We start from the raw sequence: 19,522 nt of genomic DNA, 5'->3' as shown, positions 1-19,522 counted from the left end.
ATAAGCTACAAGACAACACGAGAAAGCACAATACTGGTTTTGAAAAATAATAAAAATAATAAAAAATGATCTAAAATTTAAATGTATTGTAAATAATACAATTACTTAGACTTAAAAGTTAAAATGTAGAATAACTTTTGGTCATCATCGTTTTGTACTTAGAATTTATATGTTTTAACGATTGGCAAATTTTTTCGTAACTCATCCGGAAATATTGAAAAAAAATGTATTGTCCTGTTTTAAATGCGGGAATAGTGTATAGAACTCTCTTTCTTTTTCCTTGCCATATGTATACTATGAACCCACTGTCTTTTTGTCCTATATATTTTCTTTTTCTTCAGCTTCTAACAACAGATCTAATGTGAATGATTATCATCTCTTCTACGTCACTACTTGTATCACTCATTATAATATTATATTTTATAAACACTCAAAAATATTACGATTGCGATGAGATCAAAATGACCAAGTATACATGGCCGCGGAATTCCAACTGGTTCCGATACAGTGTGCGGATAACATTCGTTTCCGTTCCGATGCGTTCCGATGATAAAAATTCGTTTCCGATGCGTTCCGATCTAGTGTGTGGCAACCTTTAGTACGATTTTATTCGCCGTGTTTCCATGTCGGTCGTTAAGAGTACCTATTATTATTTATACTTTTCTGCTGTTAGTTTTACTTTTATTCAAAAATTTGAAATATACATAACAATTATACATTTTTTAAAGAAAAATAATTTTTTTTTTAAATACTGAAATATTTCACAATCTTATATTTCATAAAATTTTCAAACACTAATTATATTAAATTTCAAATAAAAATCAATTAAAATCCTTTGTATTAAATATTGACGACCATTGGAATTAAAATTTTGAAAACACACTAATAATAAATTTAAAAGTCTTACTTTTAATAAAAATTATAATACTCAAAATAATTTAGGTGTATCAATAACGATAATACAAAATAAATTTATTTGTTTTCGTGAAGGTGTGTTTTTATAGTGACGGTACATAAATGTTATTTTAAGAGAGAACGGAAATGTTTGATGAGATCGGAAGAATCTTTCAAGACTATTATTCCAATATGTATATGTCATTATCTTATATATCATTATATTCTTGTTTTAATGTATTATAGGCGTTGAAAACGTTTGCAGAGCATTCAATCTTCTACGAAATTCTTGAAAGATTCCAAAACTTGCTCCCTTACTTATATGATTGTCCGCTGTTGAATTAATTTCATCCCAAAAGATAATTTCATCAGCCATTCAAGATTCTTGTTATACTCGTAAGTGCTATATAATAAAGAAATCGAAATAATAAACAAAAAGATAAACGGTAATCGAAATTAAAACTTGACTCTCTTGGTATAACATTATTGTCACACCTGTATCGAAAGTTTGGTTTTCGACCACGGTCGAAGCGTTGGAATGTCACATTTATCCGTCCAGTGTGCGGTAAGATGGGAATCCTATAGTGGCGGGCGGTTAAGTGGAAATCCTAAAAAGTGAGGGAGTAGGGAAAGTGGAAATTTCCAAGAGCGCTAGCCGCGTATTCCCAGCACAACTGAAAACTTAAATGTATACCACGGTCCTTATAAAACATTAACTTTCGGTTAAATCTTATACACATATCACAACCTCCTTGCACGACACATAAACATTTAACGTTTTCATAATATATGTGAAAATATGCATTTTTTTTAGTTCTTTTAATTTGTTACAACTTGAAACAAATTTCTGTCTTACTTAGAAATTTTTTGGACTATTTAATAAAAAAATGCAAATTCAATAAGTCCCGAGCCCTAATAATAACATACAGCAAATAAAGTTTCTCACATTTCTTTTGGCCTTGACAAAAATACGGTTGGCATTTAGTGTGGTCCCCGAATACATGATTCGGTCCATTTGTAATATCTGCTTTGAGTAACGTCCATGAGTCTTCAAATGGTCGACTTTTAAGTTCAATTCAATAGTAGTATGACTAGTATGCAGGGACGGCGCGAGGGGATGGGCAATAGGGGCAGTTGCCTAGGGCCCTGCGTCTTAAATTATAATTAAGGTCCCGCAGTTCTTATTTAACTGAACTTAAAATATTTTATTAATATAAATTATAAGACCCAGCATTAATTTTTCCCAGGGCCTTGCAAACTCTAGCACCGTCACTGATAGTATGTAGTCGTTTATATCATATAATATATATATATTAATTAATATGTACTATGATCCATAGTATATCCTCATGTAGTTACTACTTACTTCTATAGTACTACTGTACTCAGACAAGGTATCAAATATTGTTAATTTATAAAATGCATACATTAAATCAAATCATATAATTTTATATCATTATATATAATGTATTTAAACTATAATTTATATAGACTAAAATATGTTATATTACATGTTACAATATTATAATTTTTTTAATTCATTTTATATTATATTTTTATTTTATAATCTAAATACTATGTTTTTAATTTACACAGTGGTATATTATATTAGAATATTTCTTCTAAATATACTTGGTTTATCTGGGTGTAATCGTATTTATATCAAAATCATTAACATTAACAAATTATAATGCTCAGTCGATACTAAACATGAATCTTTATTATATACCGAACTGTTTACATAATTTTGTTTTTAAAGTTCTAAGAAACAATTCAGATAATATTTTTAATATCAAATATGTGATAGATTTTGAGTTTATGACTTGGATAGTTTATTTTTTCGCGGGAGTTAAATTTCAGAGGAGACCGATCAACAATATTATTGTTGTTGTGTGTAAATGAATAGACTACTTATACTCCAACTGCAGTTATCAATGTTCATTGAAAATAATATAAGTAAAGGAACACATATTATCTAAGTATATGTACATAAAATGTTTCTATTACAAATCGTAAAACTTAGTTTATATTATATTAAATAAAATATTCTAATTTTATAAATAATTAATTATTTAACTAAAATTAAGTTCGTTTATTTATTTCATAAATGTTCATGAAAATCTTTGCAATGCAGTGAACCTGTGTGCGTGGGCAGAGATAGCCACCGTCACAGTGACCACCAATCGTTACCGCTACCGCCGCTGTGTGCACGGGCTAGCAATATCCGTTACCGCCACCGCCATCGCCACTGCTATCGCTACCGCTATCACGGTAACGTGAGCGAATCTTAATTAGTAATTAAATAATAAATTATTTCATATAGTTAAATTGAGAAAAAAAAAGATTACACAAAAATATCTCTCTCTAGGGACTACACATTAGTTTCAAACATAGCAGACGCTAGACTAATTAAAATTCAAAATTCGAAATTCAAAAACGAAAGTAAGAATGTTACTTTTGGTCGTCGTAGAATATTAATAACGTACCGGCGACGAACCAAAATAAGTACGCAGAGCAATAATTATTATTATATTGTGCCTACCGCCAGCACGCGTGTCTTCTTATTTATTTCAGGAATCAATTATTGCCAATTTATTTTCAATTAGGATAGAAAAGCCGACGCTAAGTTACGACTAAGTTACTACATTTAAAATCACTTATTTTTTAGCATAAACAATGTAGATATAATAATATACATTGTATATAATAATATTGTAGTCGTTATTTCATGTAAAATTATTATTATGAAAAAAGCTTGTGTAAATTGTAATAAATGCTTATACCATATAGCCGTAAAAAATCGCCTCTGTTTTTTATTAATTCTACAATATTAATAGGTATTATTTTAATTTATTATATACAATAAACTCATAGATACCTGAATGTCGGCGTTCTCTAAGGTTCTATTAATTTTAGAACGTATATTTTTCAAATTATGCCGTATTTTTTTCGTAGCGCAGATAATTTTGGACGAGTTTTTTTACTAAATCGTCAATCATTAATTCATGTTAAAGGGGCTGGAGCGTTATATATTATTAATTACAATTATTGCATGAAACGAACACAGTGAAACGTCACTAAATACAAACTGATGGTAACAACATACTATTTTCATTGATACTAGACTATTACATACAACACTATTACTAAATTTAATAATATTATATAAAATATAAAATTAGAATTTCGAAGAAATAAAATATAAAAATAAATAAAACCAAATCGTTGTCGGAAAATGTGTTTTTCACAAATTTTAATAAATTACCTACAGAAATTAAACCCTCAACTCTATGGTCTATTTATTTAATGATTAAGCATGAAAAATATGAAACATAATATTAACGTTGGTACATATTTAAAATTATATAAGTTTTTTTAAAGAGAAAATCGAGTGGATTAAAAGTAAAAATTCTAAAGTTTTGACATCAATCGATATAAAAAATTCATTGACGTAGCTCCTGGTATTCAATATTTAGTAAAAAGGTAGGTGAAATAAAATTGTCTGGTATATATTAGCTATTCATTCTCTGTTCATTTATTACGATTTACGTAATGTTCATTAGTGAAATTTACTATATTATACTATTATGTATATTATACTATATTAAACTATTATACTGTTTACTACTATATTTACTGTTACACATTAAACTTCTCTACTCAAAAACAAATTGTTCAAGATCATTTACTATTAAAGGGGAGTTATATGATATTTTAAAGAAATGCATGGATTCATAAATCCATTGTGAGTCATAACACACAAATGTAATGTCAGATAGATTTTTTTTTTAGTTATAAAAACGGTTAATGCATCAAGCAGGTTATTAGAAAAAACAAAATTGGAAATATGCCTAAAGAAATTGCAATATATTTAAATTTACTGTATTCCCGAGCTGATAAGGGTCGTTTTTTCCGCCGAACATCAGCAACATTATTTACCGATTCTGCTGGTGATACTACAACTAGTGATGGGAATAATCAAATGGAACAATCGAAATAATGGTAACAGACATATTTACCAAAAGAAAATCAATTAAATTATTCGAAAAATTGCGTGTCTTACTCATTTCCCAATTGGGTACTAAATTAAGAAGTCGACTGTTCATCAGTATTGTATTGTAATTGCTAAAAATAATAAAATTACTGAAAATACAGGTACCTTTTTGGTAAGGGGCTCAAGTCTTATAATTATTGAGAAGGTCTACTGGGATTTTCCCGGTATTCCGGTGGGCCAGTTCGCGCCTGAATGAGCTCAATTTTTATAGTATCGATATCACGAGAACTGTTTTGTAAAGATCACATTTATAGAAATATATAATATACTATTTCAGTTGTATTCTAACTTTCGTTCGGTTTGGTCGTTTACAATTTTAGTTTCATTTTCCGTTCCGTTATCTTATAATTTATATGTAGTATGTGTTGGGGCTGATAGCGTAAAACAATATTACGCGCACACCGGTCACCCATTTATAATGCGTACACTAAATGTGATTTCACCACCGACTGACTATAGTGTGTATGCATAGGCATGCCCACGGGAGTGGCCGGGTGGGCTGCGGCCCCCCCTTCAGACTCTGGCTTTTTCTTAAATAAATATATATCTATACTATACAAGATAGCGAACATTTTTACATTTTACATGAATAAAGTAATGCCAGTTTTAATCTTATAGTATAGAATTGATATCTGTGAATAAATGTAATAGTTATTAGTTATTAATCAGACTAATCAGAACTTGCATATAATATAAAAATTAAAGATGTAATTGATACATTCAAAAACCTTACTCCCGTGGACAGATGGATGGAGTTATAAATAGTATAATAATATGTAAATAAGGATTTTTTAGATATAAATTGTGCAAGTTTAAATAGTATTTATTTTTATATTTGCATATTGAATTAAATAAATAATTTTTAAATTTAAAATATTTAATTATACTAGTAGTCTTTAGTACAAGAATCTTTTTCAAGGGGCCACCCCTGCGGACAAATTTTGCGCACGCCTATGTGTGTATGCGTGTATATTTGTGTGTAGCTTCATCAGAATGGTTGGGTTCGCCGCACAAATCTGACGAGCTATGTGATGAGGTGGTGTGTGAATGTGTGTATTTTTGTGTTGATGTGTTACTTAAAACTAAGGAAAACGGGAGGTAGCTAATAAATTATGCGAAGGTATATGGTAACTCTGTTGCTATTTAATCGTTGTAAAACAATAATAATTAAAAGGACAAATAAATAAATAAAGAAATCACCGCAACAGATATAATAAATAACAATAAAATAAATAGACCCTTTGCCTCAATAATATTTTGAATAAATTACACAAGTATAAATAAAACAATAAATATAAATAAATAAATTACTCACTATTTGATGGAGGGCAGAGTGACCAGCTGCAACTACCATAATAATATGTAAAATAATAAAAATCGGCTATTTGCATCTACAAAACAATTTTCACAAAATTGACGGCGATTAGCACGCGTAAAACTATAAAAGTAAAATAATTATAAAATGATAATTTCGCCTATGATGGCACAACACAATTGTATTAATAATAATAATAAACTGTTATAATAAAAAAAATATAATAATAATTTGGCCTAAGACGGCAATAATAAAAACACAGAAAAATGTGCCAATGGCGGCTACAAAACAAATGTAATTAAAATGCGGTCGATGTGAACATAACGACAGTTCGTTCGATAAGAAGCGACAAAAATAATAAGGGCACCGGGCCTTTACAATTATATAACTCACACACATATAGACGGCAAACGATAACCGATAATAATTAAAAGTATAACGGTGCGTCCTTGATGAACGCGATTTTGTGGGTGGACGATTTGTAGACGTAAATATTTTTCAATTATTTTTAAGTTGATGGTTATTTGTTGTGAATTTTGTACATTCTTAAAAATGGATTCAATATTGCAATACTTTATGAAAATACCCTGCTTAAGTACTATGTTATGAAGAAACAAAAATGTCAAATAAAAAGAAACTAAAAAGAAAATGTACAAGCCCAATTTATTTAGGTGTGATTTAATATTGACTTCTACTCTTGTTTTATTTTTGAATCTATGGTTTTAAATAAATGTGTTAGTTTTATAAATTAAAATACACAAACAACTGAACTGAAAATATTCGAAAATAGTACTAGTAGTCGCCCGCGTCAGAAACAAAAATATTTGTTTTGACGCGAGCGATATTATTATAATCGCCTGTCCGCCCGCTTGTTAACCATCTAAATAGGACATTCCATAAATTAAATCTATTTTGAATTTTATCGCGTTGCCCGCCCGTTCGCCCGCTCGCAAAATCGCGTTCACCTAGGACGCACCGTAAACAATGATATGTGTGTGCGTGTACGTGTGTGTCGAGTATCGGTGGTGAACCGAAATAGGCCGATGACCGTGAGATTGATTACGGCACGGCGGCAGTTACCAGGGGGTGGACACAACACGGCGGCAGTGAAATCAGCGACTATGTTAATTGAAGTACTTTTGTAATCAAATTATAATCAGTGATAACTGATATTCGTTATTAATTGTAATTTCAATTATGGTGATTGTTTAATATGTGATCTACCAGTGTGAAACATGGTGACCTACTGGGTATCAAGAAGTTTTTACTTGTGGATCATTTTTTATATAGTATGTCTACCATAATACAGGCCCATGTGCAGAATTTCAGAATGGGAAGTGTTTAAAAAAAAAAAATGTATAAAATACATTCATCGATGATTAAATAGTATTATACAGGTATTTATATAAATTTTTTAAGTATATTAAAAACGTTTATATCGATATAATACTATAAAATGCGAATCATTGCTGTAGTAAATTTACAAATACAATAGTAATACATTTACAAAAACACAATTTATATTTTTTTGGTAATGATGGGAGGTTGGGGGTTGACCCATGGTCATACCATAGTATAAGACTTATAAGCCCTCCAAATCTCAAACTCTTATTGCACTTAATGCTTTGAAAAATAATATTACTACCGTTTCATGATGGAATAAAATGTTACTAACTTCCTACTGTACCTCAAATAAAATGGCTGACTGATTTCATTATTGTCCTATGCTGCCCATGTAATTTGTTATCAGTGTCCATTCTGTTTTATTTTGTGCAGTTACTGTGCGCGTAATATTATTCATGTATCCAAATCATACGTTTGCGTTAGCGGCGCAAACAGTACGAGTTGTTCAAAGTGCAATTTTGTGTTAGATGATACCGACTGTGATAAATGTTCAAATTGTTCTAAGCCATTCCATATCGTTTGTTCGTCTGTCTTTGGTTTAACCGGCAATAATCTTAAAGTTCGTTGTGCTTCGTAACGGTGCACTAGTTGCGGGCGTGCAAGAGTTGGAGTCAGAAAATCTCCGATTATTGCAACCAGTTTTAGACACTGATTATATATCTAAAATTAATAACATTCTTTCAGCAGTAAACGATAATAAAAAATCGGTTTCTAAACATGAACCCTCGTTTTCATTACTTAATAAGAAACTCGACGATGTTTCTGTTCAACTGCGAGACTTAGGTGCTCGTATTTCAGTGCTCGAAAGTGGAGTCACCCAGTTAGAAAATCAATTGTCTAGTACTAAAGCTTCTAACTCTCCCACGGACGAGACTGTTATATCTGAAGTTATGGATCGACAGGCAAGATCACGAAATTCAATTATTTTTAATACCGCTGAGTCTGATGGAAATAATGAAAATGACATATCGCTAATAAAATCTGTTTTACATTCTATTATTACTAATCCTAATATTACTCCAACATTAGTCTCTAGACTAGGCCAAAAATCAAATAAATCTCGGCCATTTAATGTTACTTTACATGAGCCAACTGATGTCTTTATCGTACTTAAAAATAAACACAAACTACGAACGTCTTCTATCTACAGTTCCATTTGTATATCTCCAGATCGTACTATTATGCAACGTAATCGACTGTGTAATATCATTGGAAAGCTCGAAGGACTTAAAGTAGCCGGGGAATCCAACTTAGTGATGAAGTTTGTCAAATGTCTACCAACCATTTCAAAAAACAAACAAATGGGCCAGTTCACAATAACTTATTTTTCTACTATCAAAATGTTCGTGGACTCAATTCCAATTTAAACGTTTTAATGCGTAATGTATATCTATCTGAATATGATTTTATCGGCTTATCTGAAACTTGGTTATCTCCTGAAAATACGTCTGAACACGAGAGGATCGCGACAGCAACGTGAGCTAGTTTTTCGGAGCAGTTGTCATGGCTGAAATTAAAGAGTTTCATTATCATCCTGTGTTTATTATCACTAAATATAATATAAAATCTATAAATATGATAAACAATTTAAACTCTGACGTTATTAGCTCTATTAATATTTACAGTGATTTAGAATATTCGTTAGTTTTCAATTCACCTTATGTTTTTGCAGTCATCAGATAAGGAAGAGGGGGAAATTGACCTCTCAGATATAAGGGGGAAAAAACTATAATTTGGAAAATAAATATAATTTGAAAAATAGTTCCTGTGCCACTGGTCTTAATATTCTTTTAAATATATACAGTACAATAAATTCTATGAATTTTGATTTTTTTAGCTTAGAAAAATTGAGGCCCCTTAACAGTGCTGATCATCCCCAGTCCCTCTTCTAGTTGCGGCACAGTTTGGATGCTGGAATAGTTATAATTCTTTTTGAACACAATTTTTTTAATGTGTTATAAGACCACAACATTAAGTTTAGTGTCGTATATAGAAACATAAGTGGCACTTGGTAGAAACTCATGTGGGTGCAAACGTTTATGGTGATTCACAAACCGGCTGGTGGGGGGGGGTGTTTTTCCACGTCACTTAATATTTAACTACTACTATTACAAAAGTAATAAAAAAAATCTTTATATGTAAAACTTTATTATATATTTCAATTAGTATAATATATAATTGTAAATATTAGTTATAACTTATAAATATATAAGGAACCTATTTTTATTAACATAAATAATAATAAAAAACAATTACTGTTAGTAACATATATTATAATTAAAATTACATTATATTACTATTGTTAGCATTTACAATTCAATAACTAAAATATAATATAATATTTTTGACTGTTGTCTGTGGGTGCAAAATGATACTTTTGCCCCCCTAGAAAAATTGTCGTGGGTGCAACTGCACCCTCATGCTCCCCCCAGATGCCGCCACTGTATAGAAAAAAATTAATTATATAATATAATATTATTATATATACTATATTATAATATAATATAATAGTGTAGTAATATAGAAATAATATTTACCTATTTGATATTATATATTAGTGATAACAAACACAGGATGATAATGAAACTATCATTAATTTTAGTTATGATAACTGCTCCGAAAAACTAGTTCGTATTGCTGAAGCGATCCTCTCGTGTCTGAACTAGGTTTATCCGGCTATAATATAAGTCGCTGCGACCGTAACCAGAATATTAACAATCGCTCTAGAGGTGGGGGTGTTCTACTTGCAATTAATAATAAATTTCATTCTCGTTTATTATCGTTACCTATCAGCCCAGTTGAACACATAATTGTCATTATTAAAATAAAAAATAGTTATATTATAATAGGTAATGTTTATTTTCCACCTCATACTGATATCTCAATTTACAATGCACATTTTGACATTATTAATAATCTACTTTTAAGTTTTCCTTGTGCTAAAAACATATTATTGGTTGGTGATTACAATTTACCTAAACTTCAATGGCACGCTCTATTGGATTTTTTCTAAATATGCTTAACTTAAATAATTTAGAATCATAATTCTTATCAAAATTATCTTTCCTACATTTTTCTCAATTTAATAATGTTTATAACAGCAGTGGCTCATTGCTAGACTTGGTTCATTCTAATTTAAAGAATTTATCTGTAAATAAATCTGTTAATCCTCTTATTCCGTGTGACATTTATCATCTGGGCCTATTAATTTCTGTTCCCATAGTTATAAGTGAATCAATTGAATATAATTTATGCATGTATAACTTTTTTAGTTGTAATTACGCTGATATAACTTTTAGTTCAGCATCGATAGACTGGAATAAATTATTTAAAGATCTTAGTATTAATGAAGCTGTCGACTTGTTTTATTCTATTATTTATGATTTCATTGATATTTTTGCACTTAAAATAATTAAACGTCAGTGCTATTACCCTCCTTGGTTAGTATAAAATAAAATATAGATAATTAAACTTAAAAGAAACAATTTTTTAAAAAAAAAATTGCTCATACAGTGTTTAAGAGATCGGGTTTGATGAGTGATTACAATACATTTTCTAATATTTGTGGGAAATGTAAGTTTCTTTTGAAAAAAGATTATCAAAATTATATAATTAAAATTCAAACTAATTTAAAAATCAGTCCTAATAAATTTTGGGAATTCATAAACAGTAAACGCAAAAATAACTTTTTACCAAATTGTATACATTTACATTCAAATGAATTTAATAGGTACTACTAATGACATTATTAATGCTTTTGTTATATACTTTTCTAGTGTTTATGAAATCTATGATTATGTTAATGTTCATTCACAGCAAAATCCACTCACAGTTCTTTCTTCTTCACTCCACTCCTGTTTAATTGATTTAATAGAGATATTTGAATCACTTGGCTCCTTAAGTTCTAACTCTAGTCTTGGTCCCGAATTAATTCCAGACATTTTCCTAAGAAACTGTAAATTTGTCATTTCCGCGCCGTTACATTACTTATTCAATTTATTATTCTCCGCTCTTTCACGTGGATCGAATGTTGATGTAATATACAATAATTTTGCTAAGGTATTCAATAAAATTAACCATCATATCCTGTTTTTAAAATTGAAACAGATTGGTATTTGTGGCTCTTTTTTATCCTAGAATTATTTCCTTTATCGAAAATCGTCAGCTAATAGTAGTTTACAAAGAGTTCTGGTCTATTCCAATACATGCTACATCGGGAGTTCTTCAAGGGTCCCATTTAGTGCCAATATTATTCCTTATTTTTATTAATTACATTAATTTTCAAAATTGCATTAAATTAATGTTTGCCGATGATAAAAAAGATTTTCCATATAGTTAATGATCAAAGTGAAGCTGATTTACTTCAACTCAATTTAAATAATCTCTATGAATGGTGTACTTACAATAATTTTACTATTAATATTAATAAATGCCAGTTAATGACATTTTCCAGAGCTGGAGTGGTCTCTTTTTTTTATTATAATCTCAATGGTAAACCACTACCTCGGACTATCGGGCCTATTAAAGACCTTGGTATTTATTTTGATCCCAAACTCAAATTTGACTGTCATATTACGAACATAGTTAATAGGTCAAATAAAATCCTTGGTTTTATCCGTCGTAACTGTTTTGATGTCGATGATTTATTAGCTTTAAAGTCAGTATATTGCTGTTTAGTTCGTTCTATCTGTGAATATATCTCAATAATATAGTCTCCAAACCAATCGGATCTTAAAAATAAAATTGAAGAAACTCAACACAAGTTTTTACGTCTCCTCTCATTTAAATGTTCCATATTTAGAGAACCCCATTCTTCGTACTCTCTATTATTAACGTTTCTCAACATCGAAACACTTGAACAACGTCGTATGCGATTAGATTTATATTTTTCTTCTAAACTCTTTACAGGACTTATTGACTGTCCTGAGTTTCTAAGTCATTTCTCCTTCTATACCCCATCTCGTAAATTCCGGTCAAAAAACACTTTTTATCTTAACACAAATGTAACTAATTACGCAAGCAATACTCCCCATCTTAGAATTATGAAAACTATTAACAAATTAAATATTGATATGTTCATATCACCAAACTTCAACTCATTCAAACTTTATTGTAATTTATTACTTGTTAATTCATAGTATAAGTATATTATATTATAATTTATATTGTATATTATTGTTTTTTTTTGTTTCTTCTCTTTTTTTATTCGCTTTTTTGTTAAGATATATTTGTTAAGACTATTAACGGACGATTGTTATTATTATTAATATTTATGTAACTGAGCTTGGCCTGTATAAAATTTAAATAAATAAATAAATACCAAAAATAAAGTTTATAAGGTTTGCGTAAAACGATTGTCATACGCTGGGGAGGAGCCAGTGTTTCCCAACTCTTAATAAACCAATAACGTGTATATAAAGAATAAAGAAAGTATAAATAATATTATCTGATTTCTGAATACAAAATAGAAAATATACTATTTACCGATTTTAATATTTGATCATCGAACAAAGAATTGCGAACTTTTTAAAACTTCTTAGAATGGGAATTTGCCATAGTCTGCCCCCCCCCCAAAGTGACGTCCTTAGCTTACATACATAAGAAGATAGAAAAAATGCTATAATTTGATAGATTAACCATCCTATTCTTGTTGTCATCAACTAATATAATATTATTATTATTTACTAGTTAATTCTAATAACCAAAGGTATAATTGGTATATTTGTAGTTTACTCGATTGTTGTATCTATATGGACAAGATTAGGATTATGTTTCAAAAGCAAAACAAAAATCAATACCATAACAGTATAGTGTAGAAGTAGTACTTAGTAGCAGTATTGATACAATGTTTCTATCGTTTTGTATGTCTTATAATTCATACGTTGTCGTTCTACTTAAATATATAATTGTGTATAGGATATATATATTTAACCACTTAACTGTGTCCCGAGCGATGAGCTAGTAAAAAATGAAAATAGTGGAGTTAAATCCACGATGGCGACGGTTCGTAGTGAACTAGAACAGAATATTTTTATCTATCTCTGTATTTATATAAATACATACACACTTTACAGTACTTTTTCAAGACCCACACGAGTTTATTTTATATTTTTTATGTGTATATATAGATGAACATATTTTTTTTCTTTATTTATTATTATTATTATTATTTTTTATCCCAGAGGCGTACAATCAGGCTGATTGAGTTGTCTGCTCATTGTTCGCGCGATGAAAAATGGTCGTTCCGGTGACATAGTGATAGTAGTTCATATAAGAAAATTGGATTGGATGGATTTAAAAGCTTTATAGACGCCCGAGTCGTTTTACCGCGGTTTCCCGCCGCATCCGCCGACGCCGCCGCTACCGCAGCCCGCTGACGTCGTCAAATCCATTTTTCATACGTGCGGGGTCCCCCGAGAGTTTTACGTATTCCTGGGATTGTCATATCTCGCGTGACAGTTGCGATTCTTGATGTGCGCGCCCCGTCGCACCCTGCTCATCTGCTCAACCCTATTTACGATAGACGCGCGCATGCATACACGAAACGTCACAGCCCGGCAGTGTATACTTACATTTATTTACGCATCGTGATACACGTACATAAATATATGTATTTATACATACGTTTACGCTCTCACACACACACACACACACACACACACACACACACACACACACGTACAAATACACCTCGTCGGAATTTGATTATGCGTAGTATGTGCTCCACGCGAATAGATTTAAGTGCAATAATATGAATTCTCGATCAAATGACGTGAACGACCTTTCGTCTATATTATGATAACAATTCACCTGCTACGGATAATGATGCACGTCGTCGCGAAATACATTTTCGGAACCGAGCGTAGTCTTAGTACGTTTTCGTTACGTGCTACGGTATACATGTACACGTACAGGGTTGTATCGTTAAAAACGTATGGGTTGCGACAAAAAAACTGTTCCATTAACGTCTTTATGCACAAGTTATAACCTTTGTGTGTGTGTTTGTATGCGCGTGTAACATGATACCTAACTAAAGGATTCCTTCGAATCATTGCGATTCGAATGTCTACTATGCAAATATGAATATTTTTATACCGCCAAGTGGTACATTGTAGCAATATTGTATTGCAATCGGTGTAACATTATGGAAAACTTAAATCTGTTATGGTTCGTAGATGTGTTTTTATTTCTGCATTTTTTCGATATCATAAACCGTTATAAACTGCTATTCTTATCTATGAATTCATTCGCAGAAACAGCAGTGTGATATTTTTATCGTTCTATCACACACAATAAATTACTACTATATATTAGGTTTAGTACCCGTGTTTCCGTCAATTATTGCGCGTTTTAAACTGTAAAGGCTAGTTCAGACTATGCCAGTAATTTAGTCGAGTGGTAAGTGATTTACTAACTACTAAACTATTCGACCAAACAAATAGAATAGAATGGATTGATTAAACTAAATTACTTTACTAAAATACTCGCTACTTGACTAAATTACTGGCATAGTCTGAACTAGTCTTTAAGGCTTGTTCAGACTATGCCAGTAATTTAGTCAAGTAGCGAGTATTTTAGTAAAGTAATTTAGTTTAATCAATCCATTCTATTCTATTTTTTTGGAAGAGTAGCATCCCTCCTCTTTCCCGACTGATAATTAAATAAGCTAGTTAAGGGTCTGAACTAGTGATGGGCATAATCGAATGATTTCAATAATCGAAATATTAGTATTCGAGACATTTTTATAATCGATAGATGTCTCGAAATAATCATTCGAAATATTAATAATCGAGATATGTAATCAGTGATGGACATAATCGAATGATTAGTAATCGAGACATTTTTTTAATCACGAAATGTCTCGAAATAATTATTCGAAATATTCAATTGAAATATAATATATAAATATAAATATAATATAATTTTATTTATAATCGTTCTGAGAAATTTTTGTTCTTTTGTGATTGAGTAATTCAAAAATTATAGCTATATATTTATGTCAAACGTTAAAATATAAATACATATATAATATATAAATATATCACTTTTCACAGCACCAAAACGACTACTAATGTTCTAAAACAGTTTTAAACCATTGTTGTGTCTGAACACTTTTCAGTTACTAAACCGTTTAGTAGCTAGTAAATCACTTACCACTCGACTAAATTACTGGCATAGTCTGAACTAGCCTTAAAAGTAGGGTAGTACAATTATTTTAGGTTGGGTAGTACAATGTGTATAGCTCTCACTTATATATTTTTTTTTTTTTTTGCAACAAGAAAAAAAAATTAAATAGAAACACGTTAAAGTAAGTGAAATATAATGACGTACATATGTATTCACAGCATGAGGCTATTTTTCCCTAATTTCCTTCGTTTTTTCATTTTCTCTCTTTGCTATTTACTACGTCGAGGGGACGATTTGACGATTTAGAACTACCCACATGATACAATGGGAGTGTCCTATTTGCAACCGCCATGAAAAGTCTTATTTTTCGTTTAGACTTAACGCTCGCCTATGTATCTTAGTTTTTTTCTGATATCCTCAACTTTAAAGTGGAATCTTGTAACTTGCGGACAAATGGTTCGCACGTGTATTCCATAAATCATCGAAAACTCTTATTTTATCACCACAACATAATATTTAATTTTAATTCGTATTTTTAACTCAAATCGGCTGTTGTATTATGATTACAATACACCTGCTGTGGATGATGATGATGATGCACGTAATAAACGCATAGTCATAGGTAACAATGTACTTAGTGTTTGTAAAAAAATATTTTCATTATTCTCTTTTTGCTATCTATTGCATATGGTAATTTTATAATTATTACCTACTAATTTCAATTGAGTAAAAAGCCAATGTTTGTTTAAACCTCACACTACACGTATGAAAAGTTGTGTAAAAAAAAAAAAATCATAATCCTATATCGCTACTAGCAGTTGTTAGTGTATATTTTTTTTTTTTTTAGTGAAAACTGAATTCACAGATCAATTATTACTTCATGTATTATGTATAACTCTTGTTTGAATCTATTGAGGAATAATAGATTTATAATAAAGAATGCTCAATATTTCTTTCAATTTTTCAAATAACATGTAGTTTGAAAAATGCATATTTAAAATGATAAAAGTTTATAAAAACAGTATTTACTTTGCATAATATTATGATTTGATACGATTTGATAAAATTATCTAACAAAATAATTCTAAGTAATAAGTATTATTTTTTATGAAATATAATATTTCAATTTTCTAATAACATTAACGATGTACGAACTTAAAAGATAAATATTTGTAACTAAGGTTTCTTTTTAGGTAGAAAAAAATACCAATAGGATATGCACTAATTAATATATACATATTTTTATGATAATAATAAATGATGAATTTATGATAATATTAATAATAATAATAATAATAATAATAAATAATTTTTATGATAAATTATTTCTTTTAACTGTGCTATGACTTCTATACTATTACGAGTAAACTTATTTTTCATAAAATTATACTCCCAATTATAGATATTGACTATATGCTAAAATAAATGGCAATAAATTTATTTACGAAATATGTACTTACAATATTATAATGAGTAAAGTTAAGATTAATTTAATTGCTTAATAGAAAAGATTCATTTTATTATATCAGCTAAAATAAACGGCTTTTCCGAGACTTATTTTTCTGTTTTAATCAAAGCAATTACTATTTCAATGAAATCAAACATATTAGGTTGAAAACAGCGCATCATATTATACTTATTATGTTTATGTATACTTGTATATTAATTTACAAATATCTCAATCGTTTATTATTTAAGTCAATAATATATTAAACAAAATTAATCATTACCTAGGTAACTAATAAATGAAAAAACTTTTTACGTCTATCTCGAAGCCCAGAAATGTTTTGGCCCATTAAAATTTGATTTTTGATAAATCATTTATTCGTGCATATATACTGTAATACATAGAATTAAGTGTATTTCTTATACATATTAACTGAACCGGTATGGTAGTTTTGGCTACATACTGATCAGTGAGTGACTGAATCGTATTGGAATTCTATAAATGTATAGATTACACTGAATTAGTACTATTATGTGTTTAATAATTTTGAAATGCATATCAGGTACGTTATTGTTTTTATCTTCGATTAGTTAAACTGAAAATGATTCTTTCACATATATATTACATTTATCATTTTAATTATATGCTTTTAAAAATATCTACTACAATATATTTTACAGTTTGATTGATATTTTAAAAAGTTAAGAGATATGAAGATTATTCTGGGTCTTAATTATTTGTAGGATTTCCTTATTGAATGCTTAGTAATTAATTACCTTCACGCAGTGAAATGGTCAATAATAATAGGCTCAAAATCGTTTTTTGTAATTTTTATGTTTATTATATTACGTTCTCTTAGAATTTGTTCCAATATTAGTAATTATAAGCAGTACTATAGTAGTACTATTAGAGTACTAATAGTAGTATGCCTGTTGCAAAATGTTTTCATACACACCAGTGGCGGACCTACGGGGGTGGATATGGGGGATAGATCCCCCCGTGGTCCGAGAGTTAAAAAAAAAATTTTTGCAACCAATTTAATTTTTGCATACAAAATTTAAATAAAAACTATTTTTTTATTATTTCGTAACCACTAATATACATTAGTATCTAACTTCATATCAGATTACGGATATACACCTCGTACTTATATCATGACCCGGGATACAGCCATAGAGTAATGGCACAATATTCAAGAAAATTAAATTTTATTTTGTAAATTTAGTAGAATAAAGCTTATAATACCTATACATATAATGTATGAAAATATTTTATATCCCCCCCCCCCATGATAAAATCCTAGATCCGCCACTGATACACACCGCACTTTTTCGGACGAGTAGAAAATTTGCGTTGCTGATCCGAACCCTACATTACGCATGCAATAGTATATCATAATGCTCAATCGATTGATGGCATCCGTATAAAATCCACGAACAATTGACGTACAAATAACAATGTCGGAGCGTCCAATATATAATAGAATATATAAAATGTAATAATCATCGCGAAACGGCGGCCATGCGTGAAAATCCACGGAAGGAGAGAGGGAAAGAGAGATGTCTTACTCAGACTTAGACCGCGCAGAGTGCAGCGTTGTATAATACACCACGGTACATATATACATATACATAGCTTATAGTCCTACTCCTGTTCCTGCCGCCGTAGTACGTATACATGGGGGTTCTCATGGTCTTCTCATGGGACGCCGATCACGACGGTGTTTACCGCGTATTTTGGTGCGCACGCTCATCACTGTATATATTTATATATATACAGACACACAAGTCGAATATATATATAGACTATGGGAGGATGTACTCTCTCTGAGGAGGGGTGGGGGAAGGCTAAGGGAGCAGAAAAAAAAAGAATCGCACATTGCATACAAGGGCGGTAGCTGAAGAGAGGAGACCTTTTGATTCTCTTATTTTTTCCTTTCTTTCTCTTCTTTTTTTCTTTTCTTCTTTCTTTTTTTTTTTTTCTGAAAAGCGTCTGACGCTCGGGCGGTCCCATCTGAAACCAAACAGCTGAGCCAGAAAGAGAGATACACCGTGAGGCGGCGAGAGAGAGGTCGGCAGTGAGTGATTAATGATGCTGCGTTTCCCCGGCTGCTGCCGCTACCGCTACCGCCACCGCCATCAACGGAATATACGTCGTCGTCGTCGTCGTCGTCGTCGTCGTCATCGTCAACAACGTTATAGTGAATATAATGTATAGCAGCAGTAGCAGTAATGGTAGTAGTAGTAGTAGTAGTAGTAGTAGTAGTAGTAGTAGTAGTAGT

At 30.4% G+C, this 19,522-nt stretch overlaps 1 pseudogene; it reads left to right on the top strand.

Annotated features, from left to right (window-relative positions):
- Positions 1-461: 461 nt before the first annotated feature.
- On the top strand, positions 462-9,034 carry LOC112693463 (annotated as a pseudogene).
- Positions 9,035-19,522: the final 10,488 nt, after the last annotated feature.

The sequence above is a fragment of the Sipha flava genome, unplaced genomic scaffold, assembly GCF_003268045.1.
Source record: "Sipha flava isolate LNK unplaced genomic scaffold, YSA_version1 87_pilon_pilon, whole genome shotgun sequence".
Classification (NCBI taxonomy): domain Eukaryota; kingdom Metazoa; phylum Arthropoda; class Insecta; order Hemiptera; family Aphididae; genus Sipha; species Sipha flava.
The sequence above is the reverse complement of the archived record's forward strand: the minus strand, read 5'-3'. Positions and strand labels throughout refer to the sequence as shown.